Genomic DNA, 10000 nt, shown 5'->3' with positions numbered 1-10000 from the left:
GGTGCCCGAATGACAAGTGTCAATTCGGCAGGACGGCCTCCCACCTCCGGCCGCAGATGCGTCACTAAATCCCCGCAACGGGGGCTTTCTCATTTCGGCATAGGGGCTTCCGCGGCCAACTCATTAACCTGTGCTCGGACTTTTTGTGCCACAAGTGCAAGGGACCGTTTGCCGGCAGCTACTCGCACCCCCCCGCCCAGGGGGGGAATCCTCTGACCGGAGATCCGAAACGCCGGCCGAATCCATCCCCGTCGGACTTCCGAAGGGGTTCCCTCGACCGACTGACTTCCGAACTCCTTTCTGGGCTTAAACGGGTGGAATTCGGACCCTCTCGCAAGGGAGCCGAAGCCCGCCAGCCCCGGGAGGCCTCGGGGCCGCCGTTTTCAAGCCCGACCAAAAAACCCGAAAAATGGGGAAAAATGGGAAAAATTCCCACTCCCAAAAGGCTTAAAAGTCGGTTGGGCGGCAGCCCGGGTCGGTCTCTGCAGACCTGGAGGCGCTGGACACAAGTCTGGTAAACAGGCTAAGTCTCGACATGCCACCTCTTACTATCCTGCAGGTACCCCGCCAATCCCCCCGGAACCGGCTGGCAATTGGCGAATCAGCGGGACGAATTTGAATTCGTGACCGACTTTCTGACACCGAATCGCCGCAAACGCGTTTCGATTTTTCGGCTTCGGTACCTCCCATCAGACTTTGACTGGCCATATCTCCGGACTCACGTGTCGCAGCCGGGACCTTCAGGCACCGTTCGACGCGTCTACCCCTGCCCCGTCGAATGGCGCCCCTCGCGGTGTGGTCCGATTTCCGCATTTTGGTCAGATTTGCCTCCAAAATTTTCAGATTGAGTTGACGAATGCCCCCTACGGGGTAACCTCTTGCCCTTTCGGACCTGGTCCCTGTGACTTAATTTCCGCCTTTTGCTCAATCGTTTCCCCATTTATAATTAATTTTAAAAATCGGGTTACTCAGTTCTGGTTTACCAGTTCCCTCTTCGGACTTAGTTTTTGGTTAATCATTTCCGGTTCACCAGTTCCCGTTTTGGACTTAGTCTCTGCGGGCCGTTTCTCATCTTTTGGTTCATCAGTTCCCCTCTTTTAATAATTTTTTGGCTGCTTTCGTTTGATCATTTCCCTGCCTTCTGGGTAACTTTTCCACCTTAGGACTTCATCGCCGCACATTGTTTTCGACTTCTGGTTGATCATTTCACCCCTTTTAATCATTTTTGTAACTTTTGGTTAACCATTTCACCCAGCTTCTGGTTAACCATTTCCCCTTTGGGACTTAGTCTGTGAGCATTCTTTTGGGATTCTGGTTAACCATTTGCCAATTTTTAAAAAATGTTGCCACTTTTGTTTAATGCTTTCTGGTCAACCTTTCCCTCTTTCAGACTTCACCGCGGCACATTGCTTCAGCCTCCTGGTTAATCATTTCACCCCTTTTAATCATTTTTGCAACTTTTGGTTAACCATTTCCCCCAGCTTCTGGTTAACCATTTCCCCTTTGGGACTTGGTCTCTGAGCATTCTTTTGGGATTCTGGTTAATCATTTGCCAATTTTTAAAAAATGTTGCCACTTTTGTTTAATGCTTTCTGGTCAACCTTTCCCTCTTTCAGACTTCACCGCGGCACATTGCTTCAGCCTCCTGGTTAATCATTTCACCCCTTTTAATCATTTTTGCAACTTTTGGTTAACCATTTCCCCCAGCTTCTGGTTAACCATTTCCCCTTTGGGACTTGGTCTCTGAGCATTCTTTTGGGATTCTGGTTAATCATTTGCCACTTTTTTAAAAATGTTGCCACTTTTGTTTAATGCTTTCTGGTCAACCTTTCCCTCTTTCAGACTTCACCGCGGCACATTGCTTCAGCCTCCTGGTTAATCATTTCACCCCTTTTAATCATTTTTGCAACTTTTGGTTAACCATTTCCCCCAGCTTCTGGTTAACCATTTCCCCTTTGGGACTTAGTCTCTGAGCATTCTTTTGGGATTCTGGTTAATCATTTGCCAATTTTTTAAAAATGTTGCCACTTTTGTTTAATGCTTTCTGGTCAACCTTTCCCTCTTTCAGACTTCACCGCGGCACATTGCTTTAGCCTCCTGGTTAATCATTTCACCCCTTTTAATCATTTTTGCAACTTTTGGTTAACCATTTCCCCCAGCTTCTGGTTAACCATTTCCCCTTTGGGACTTAGTCTCTGAGCATTCTTTTGGGATTCTGGTTAATCATTTGCCACTTTTTTAAAAATGTTGCCGCTTTTGTTTAATGCTTTCCCTGCTTTGTGGTCAACCTTTTCCCCTTTAGGACTTCACCGCGGCACATTGCTTCAGCCTCCTGGTTAATCATTTCACCCCTTTTAATCATTTTTGCAACTTTTGGTTAACCATTTCCCCCAGCTTCTGGTTAACCATTTCCCCTTTGGGACTTGGTCTCTGAGCATTCTTTTGGGATTCTGGTTAATCATTTGCCACTTTTTAAAAAATGTTGCCGCTTTTGTTTAATGCTTTCCCTGCTTTCTGGTCAACCTTTTCCCCTTTAGGACTTCACCGCAGCACATTGCTTTAGCCTCCTGGTTAATCATTTCACCCCTTTTAATCATTTTTGCAACTTTTGGTTAACCATTTCCCCCAGCTTCTGGTTAACCATTTCCCCTTTGGGACTTAGTCTCTGAGCATTCTTTTGGGATTCTGGTTAACCATTTGCCAATTTTTTTAAAATGTTGCCACTTTTGTTTAATGCTTTCTGGTCAACCTTTCCCTCTTTCAGACTTCACCGCCGCACATAATTTTCGACTTCTGGTTGATCATTTCACCCCTTTTAATCATTTTTGCAACTTTTGGTTAACCATTTCCCCCAGCTTCTGGTTAACCATTTCCCCTTTGGGACTTAGTCCCTGAGCATTCTTTTGGGATTCTGGTTAATCATTTGCCACTTTTTTAAAAATTTTGCCGCTTTTGTTTAATCGTTTCCCTGCTATGTGGTCAACCTTTTCCCCTTTCAGACTTCATCGCCGCGCATTGTTGTCGACTTCTGGTTAATCATTTTTCCCCTTTAAATCTTTTTTTGCCACTTTTGGTTAACCATTTCACCCAGCTTCTGGTTAACCATTTGCCCCATTTTACTGAATTTTTCCGCTTTGGTTTAATCATTTCCCTGCTTTCTTGTCAACCTTTTCCCCTTTTGGACTTCGCCGCCGCACTTTGCTTTTGCCTTCTGGTTAAACATTTCTCCCCTTTTAATCCTTTTTCCCACTTTTGGTTCACCAGTTCACCCAGCTTCTGGTTCACCATTTCCCCTTTGGGACTTAAGTCTCTGAGCATTCTTTTGGGATTCTGGTTAACCATTTGCCACTTTTTAAAAAATGTTGCTGCTTTTGTTTAATGCTTTCCCTGCTTTCTGGTCAACCTTTTCCTCTTTCCGACTTCATCGCCGCACCTTGTTTACGACATCCGGTTAAACATTTCTCCCCTTTCAATCCTTTTTGCCACTTTTGGTTAAGCAGTTCAACCAGCTTCTGGTTAACCATTTGCCCCTTCTTACTGAATTTTTCTGCTTTTGTTTAATCATTTCCCTGCTTTATGGTCAACCTTTTCCCCTTTAGGACTTCGCCGCCGCACTTTGCTTTCGCCTTCTGGTTAATCATTTCACAACATTTTAATCCTTTTTCCCACTTTTGGTTAAACAGTTCACCCAGCTTCTGGTTAACCATTTGCCCCTTTGGGACTTAAGTCTCTGAGCATTATTTTGGGATTCTGGTTAACCATTTGCCACTTTTTAAAAAATGTTGCCGCTTTTGTTTAATCGTTTCCCTGCTTTCTGGTCAACCTTTTCTCCTTTAGGACTTCGCCGCCGCACTTTGCTTTCGCCTTCTGGTTAATCATTTCACCCCTTTTAATCCTTTTTCCCACTTTTGGTTAAACAGTTCACCCAGCTTCTGGTTAACCATTTGCCCCTTTGGGACTTAAGTCTCTGAGCATTCTTTTGGGATTCTGGTTCACCATTTGTCCCTTTTTAAAAGATATTGCTGCTTCTGTTTAATCCTTTCCCTGCTTTGCGGTCAACCTTTTCCTCTTTCAGACTTCATCGCCGCGCATTGTTTTCGACATCTGGTTCAACATTTCTCCCCTTTTAATCCTCTTTCCCACTTTTGGTTAAGCAGTTCACCCAACTTCTGGTTAACCATTTGCCCCTTTTTACTGAATTTTTCTGCTTTGGTTTAATCATTTCCCTGCTTTATGGTCAACCTTTTCCCCTTTAGGACTTTGACGCGGCACATTGCTTTCGCCTTCTGGTTAATCATTTCACCCCTTTTAATCCTTTTTCCCACTTTTGGTTAAACAGTTCACCCAGCTACTGGTTAACCATTTCCCCTTTGGCACTTAAGTCTCTGAGCATTCTTTTGGGATTCTGGTAAACCATTTGTCCCTTTTTAAAAAATGCTGCTGCTTTTGTTTAATGCTTGCCCTGCTTTGCGGTCGATCATTTCACCCCTTTTAATCCATTTTTGCCACTTTGGGTTAAACAGTTCACACAACTTCTGGTTCACCATTTCACATTTCGGAACTTTTATTCCCACCATTACTTTGGGCTTCTGGTTCATCATTTCACGCTGTTTTACAAATCTTTGCCGCTTCACTTTTAATCCACAAACCGTGGCTCGCTTTCGGGTGGGGGGGGGGTAGCGGGTTTGGGCCGGGCACTCGACATCCCGGTGTGCGACCGGGTTCGTTCTGGTACCGCTCGGTGCCCCTCGTCCTGCTCTTGCCGCGGAAGCAAACCAGACGACCGTCGGTCTCACGCCCGAGGGGAGAGGAGGCGGAAAGCGGTTTGCAGCCTTTCGCTGTACCTCCGGCGGGCAGCGCCGCACCTCCGAGTGCTCGGTACCGTTCGCTGCGCCTCGTCCGGCCGCACGCAGCGAGCCAAACCCGGAGGAAATCGGCCTGTGCCTTCTCGAGATATGGGCCTCCGGGTGGGACGGACAAACCGGGGCCCCGAGCTCGCTTTCGGCGGCCCGGCACTCGACTTCCCGGTGTCCGAACGTGATCCTTCCGGTACCCTTCGGTGCCCCTTGCCCGACTCCAGCTCCCGTGCTGAAGCGGAGTCGGTCGGCCTGACGGCCGCCGAGTTAGCCAGCGGAAAGCGGTGCGCAGCCTTTCGCTTGCAGCTCCGGCGGGCAGCGCCGCACCTCCGGCTGCTCAGTGCCGTCCGCTGCTCCCCTTCCGGCTGCACGCAGCGAACCATACCCGGAGGAAATCGGCCTCGGCCTTCCGGAGATATGGGCCTGCGAGTGGGACCAATAAATCGGTGCACATTTCCGGCTCGGTTTCCGGCCTCGGCACTATCAGTTCACGCCGTCCGACCGACGTCGTTCTGGCACGGTTCCGTTGCTCCTTGATCCGGTCCAGCCACGGTAATCAGCCGAAGATGGTGGGGGGGGGACACATTGCCCGCCGAGTTAGCCGGAGGAAATCGGCCTCGGACTTCCTCAGATATCAGCCTCCGGGTGGGACAGACAAACCGGGGACCCGAGCACGCTTTCGGCGGCCCGCTGGTCGACTTCCCGGTGTGCGACCGGGTTCGTTCCGGTACCGTTCGCTGCCCCTCGTCCTGCTCTAGCCGCGGAGACAAACCCGACGACCGTCGGTCTCACGCCCGCGGAGGGAGGTGGCGGAAAGTGGTTTGCAGCCTTTCGCTGTACCTCCGGCGGGCAGCGCCCGACCTCCGAGTGCTCGGTACCGTCCGCTGCGCCTGGTCCTGCCGCACACAACGAGCCATACCCGGTGGAAATCGGCCTGTGCCTTCCAGAGATATGGGCCTCCGGGTGGGACGGACAAACCGGGGCCCCGTGCTCGCTTTCGGCGGCCCGCTAGTCGACTTCCCGGTGTGCGACCGGGTTCCTTCCGGTACCGTTCGCTGCCCCTCGTCCTGCTCTAGCCGCGGAAACAAACCCGACGACCGTCGGTCTCACGCCCGCGGAGGGAGGCGGCGGAAAGTGGTTTGCAGCCTTTCGCTGTACCTCCGGCGGGCAGCGCCCGACCTCCGAGTGCTCGGTACCGTCCGCTGCGCCTGGTCCGGCCGCACGCAACGAGCCATACCCGGAGGAAATCGGCCTGTGCCTTCCGGAGATATGGGCCTCCGGGTGGGACGGACAAACCGGGACCCCGTGCTCGCTTTCGGCGGCCCGGCACTCGACTTCCCGGTGTGCGAACGTCATCCTTCCGGTACCCAACCGTGCCCCTTGCCCCACTCTAGCTCCGGTGCTAAAGCGGAGTCGGTCGGTCTCACGGACGCCGAGTTACCAGGCGGAAAGCGGTGCGCAGCCTTTCGCTGTCACTCCGGCGGGCTGCACCGCATCTCCGAGTGCTCGGTACCGTACGCTGCGCCGCCTCCTGCCGCACGCAACGAGCCAGACCCGGAGGAAATCGGCCTCGGCGTTCCGGAGTTATCCGCCTCCGAGTGGGCCTGACCAAGCGGGGTGAACTGGAAATCATTAACCAACGTACTTCCAGGTTTTCACCCGCAGAGGGCAGCACTCTCTTCTCCGTTTTAAACTGGGCCGACCCGGCTCCGTTTCGAGACCCGGCACTCGACTTCCCGGTGTGCGACCGGGTTCGTTCCGGTACCGTTCGCTGCCCCTCGTCCTGCTCTAGCCGCGGAACCAAACCCGACGACCGTCGGTCTCACGCCCGCGGAGGGAGGCGGCGGAAAGTGGTTTGCAGCCTTTCGCTGTACCTCCGGCGGGCAGCGCCCGACCTCCGAGTGCTCGGTACCGTCCGCTGCGCCTGGTCCTGCCGCACACAACGAGCCATACCCGGTGGAAATCGGCCTGTGCCTTCCAGAGATATGGGCCTCCGGGTGGGACGGACAAACCGGGGCCCCGTGCTCGCTTTCGGCGGCCCGCTAGTCGACTTCCCGGTGTGCGACCGGGTTCGTTCCGGTACCGTTCGCTGCCCCTCGTCCTGCTCTAGCCGGGGAAACAAACCCGACGACCGTCGGTCTCACGCCCGCGGAGGGAGGCGGCGGAAAGTGGTTTGCAGCCTTTCGCTGTACCTCCGGCGGGCAGCGCCCGACCTCCGAGTGCTCGGTACCATCCGCTGCGCCTGGTCCGGCCGCACACAACGAGCCATACCCGGTGGAAATCGGCCTGTGCCTTCCGGAGATATGGGCCTCCGGGTGGGACGGACAAACCGGGGCCCCGAGCGGTGGCACCCTGCTCGCTTTCGGCGGCCCGGCACTCGACTTCCCGGTGTGCGAACGTCATCGTTCCGGTACCCTTCGGTGCCCCTTGCCCCACTCTAGCTCCGGTGCTAAAGCGGAGTCGGTCGGTCTCACGGACGCCGAGTTAGCAGGCGGAAAGCGGTGCGCAGCCTTTCGCTGTCACTCCGGCGGGCAGCACCGCACCTCCGAGTGCTCGGTACCGTACGCTGCGCCGCCTCCTGCCGCACGCAACGAGCCATACCCGCAGGAAATCGGCCTCGGCGTTCCGGAGTTATCCGCCTCCGAGTGGGCCTGACCAAGCGGGGTGAACTGGAAATCATTAACCAACGTACTTCCAGGTTTTCACCCGCAGAGGGCAGCACTCTCTTCTCCGTTTTAAACTGGGCCGACCCGGCTCCGTTTCGAGACCCGGCACTCGACTTCCCGGTGTGCGACCGGGTTCGTTCCGGTACCGTTCGCTGCCCCTCGTCCTGCTCGAGCCGCGGAACCAAACCCGATGACCGTCGGTCTCACGCCCGCGGAGGGTGGCGGCGGAAAGTGGTTTGCAGCCTTTCGCTGTACCTCCGGCGGGCAGCGCCGGACCTCCGAGTGCTCGGTACCGTCCGCTGCGCCTGGTCCGGCCGCACACAACGAGCCATACCCGGAGGAAATCGGCCTGTGCCTTCCGGAGATATGGGCCTCCGGGTGGGACGGACAAACCGGGGCCCCGAGCGGTGGCACCCTACTCGCTTTCAGCGGCCCGGCACTCGACTTCCCGGTGTGCGAACGTGATCGTTCCGGTACCCAACGGTGCCCCTTGCCCCACTCTAGCTCCGGCGGTAAAGCGGAGTCGGTCGGTCTCACAGACGCCGAGTTACCAGGCGGAAAGCGGTGCGCAGCCTTTCGCTGTCACTCCGGCGGGCAGCGCCGCACCTCCGAGTGCTCGGTACCGTCCGCTGCGCCTGGTCCGGCCGCACACAACGAGCCATACCCGGTGGAAATCGGCCTTTGCCTTCCGGAGATATGGGCCTCCGGGTGGGACGGACAAACCGGGGCCCCGAGCTCGCTTTCAGCGGCCCGGCACTCGACTTCCCGGTGTGCGAACGTCATCCTTCCGGTACTCAACCGTGCCCCTTGCCCCACTCTAGCTCCGGCGGTAAAGCGAAGTCGGTCGGTCTCACGGACGCCGAGTTAGCAGGCGGAAAGCGGTGCGCAGCCTTTCGCTGTCACTCCGGCGGGCTGCACCGCATCTCCGAGTGCTCGGTACCGTACGCTGCGCCGCCTCCTGCCGCACGCAACGAGCCATACCCGGAGGAAATCGGCCTCGGCGTTCCGGAGTTATCCGCCTCCGAGTGGGCCTGACCAAGCGGGGTGAACTGGAAATCATTAACCAACGTACTTCCAGGTTTTCACCCGCAGAGGGCAGCACTCTATTCTCCGTTTTAAATTGGGCCGACCCGGCTCCGTTTCGAGACCCGGCACTCGACTTCCCGGTGTGCGAACGTGATCGTTCCGGTACCCAACCGTGCCCCTTGCCCCACTCTAGCTCCGGCGGTAAAGCGAAGTCGGTCGGTCTCACGGACGCCGAGTTAGCAGGCGGAAAGCGGTGCGCAGCCTTTCGCTGTCACTCCGGCGGGCAGCATCGCACCTCCCAGTGCTCGGTACCGTACGCTGCGCCGCCTCCTGCCGCACGCAACGAGCCATACCCGGAGGAAATCGGCCTCGGCCTTCCTGAGATATCAGCCTCCGAGTGGGCCCGACGAGTCGGTGGCACCCTGCTCGCTTTCAGCGGCCCGGCACTCGACTTCCCGGTGTGCGAACGTCATCCTTCCGGTACTCAACCGTGCCCCTTGCCCCACTCTAGCTCCGGCGGTAAAGCGGAGTCGGTCGGTCTCACGGACGCCGAGTTAGCAGGCGGAAAGCGGTGCGCAGCCTTTCGCTGTCACTCCGGCGGGCAGCATCGCACCTCCCAGTGCTCGGTACCGTCCGCTGCGCCTGGTCCGGCCGCACACAACGAGCCATACCCGGAGGAAATCGGCCTGTGCCTTCCGGAGATATGGGCCTCCGGGTGGGACGGACAAACCGGGGCCCCGAGCGGTGGCACCCTGCTCGCTTTCAGCGGCCCGTCACTCGACTTCCCGGTATGCGAACGTGATCGTTCCGGTACCCTTCGGTGCCCCTTGCCCCACTCTAGCTCCGGTGCTAAAGCGGAGTCGGTCGGTCTCACGGACGCCGAGTTACCAGGCGGAAAGCGGTGCGCAGCCTTTCGCTGTCACTCCGGCGGGCAGCACCGCATCTCCGAGTGCTCGGTACCGTACGCTGCGCCGCCTCCTGCCGCACGCAACGAGCCATACCCGGAGGAAATCGGCCTCGGCGTTCCGGAGTTATCCGCCTCCGAGTGGGCCTGACCAAGCGGGGTGAACTGGAAATCATTAACCAACGTACTTCCAGGTTTTCACCCGCAGAGGGCAGCACTCTATTCTCCGTTTTAAATTGGGCCGACCCGGCTCCGTTTCGAGACCCGGCACTCGACTTCCCGGTGTGCGAACGTGATCGTTCCGGTACCCAACCGTGCCCCTTGCCCCACTCTAGCTCCGGCGGTAAAGCGAAGTCGGTCGGTCTCACGGACGCCGAGTTAGCAGGCGGAAAGCGGTGCGCAGCCTTTCGCTGTCACTCCGGCGGGCAGCATCGCACCTCCCAGTGCTCGGTACCGTACGCTGCGCCTCCTCCTGCCGCACGCAACGAGCCATACCCGGAGGAAATCGGCCTCGGCCTTCCTGAGATATCAGCCTCCGAGTGGGCCCG

Source organism: Heptranchias perlo, unplaced genomic scaffold, assembly GCF_035084215.1.
Source record: "Heptranchias perlo isolate sHepPer1 unplaced genomic scaffold, sHepPer1.hap1 HAP1_SCAFFOLD_589, whole genome shotgun sequence".
NCBI lineage: Eukaryota > Metazoa > Chordata > Chondrichthyes > Hexanchiformes > Hexanchidae > Heptranchias > Heptranchias perlo.
The sequence above is the reverse complement of the archived record's forward strand: the minus strand, read 5'-3'. Positions refer to the sequence as shown.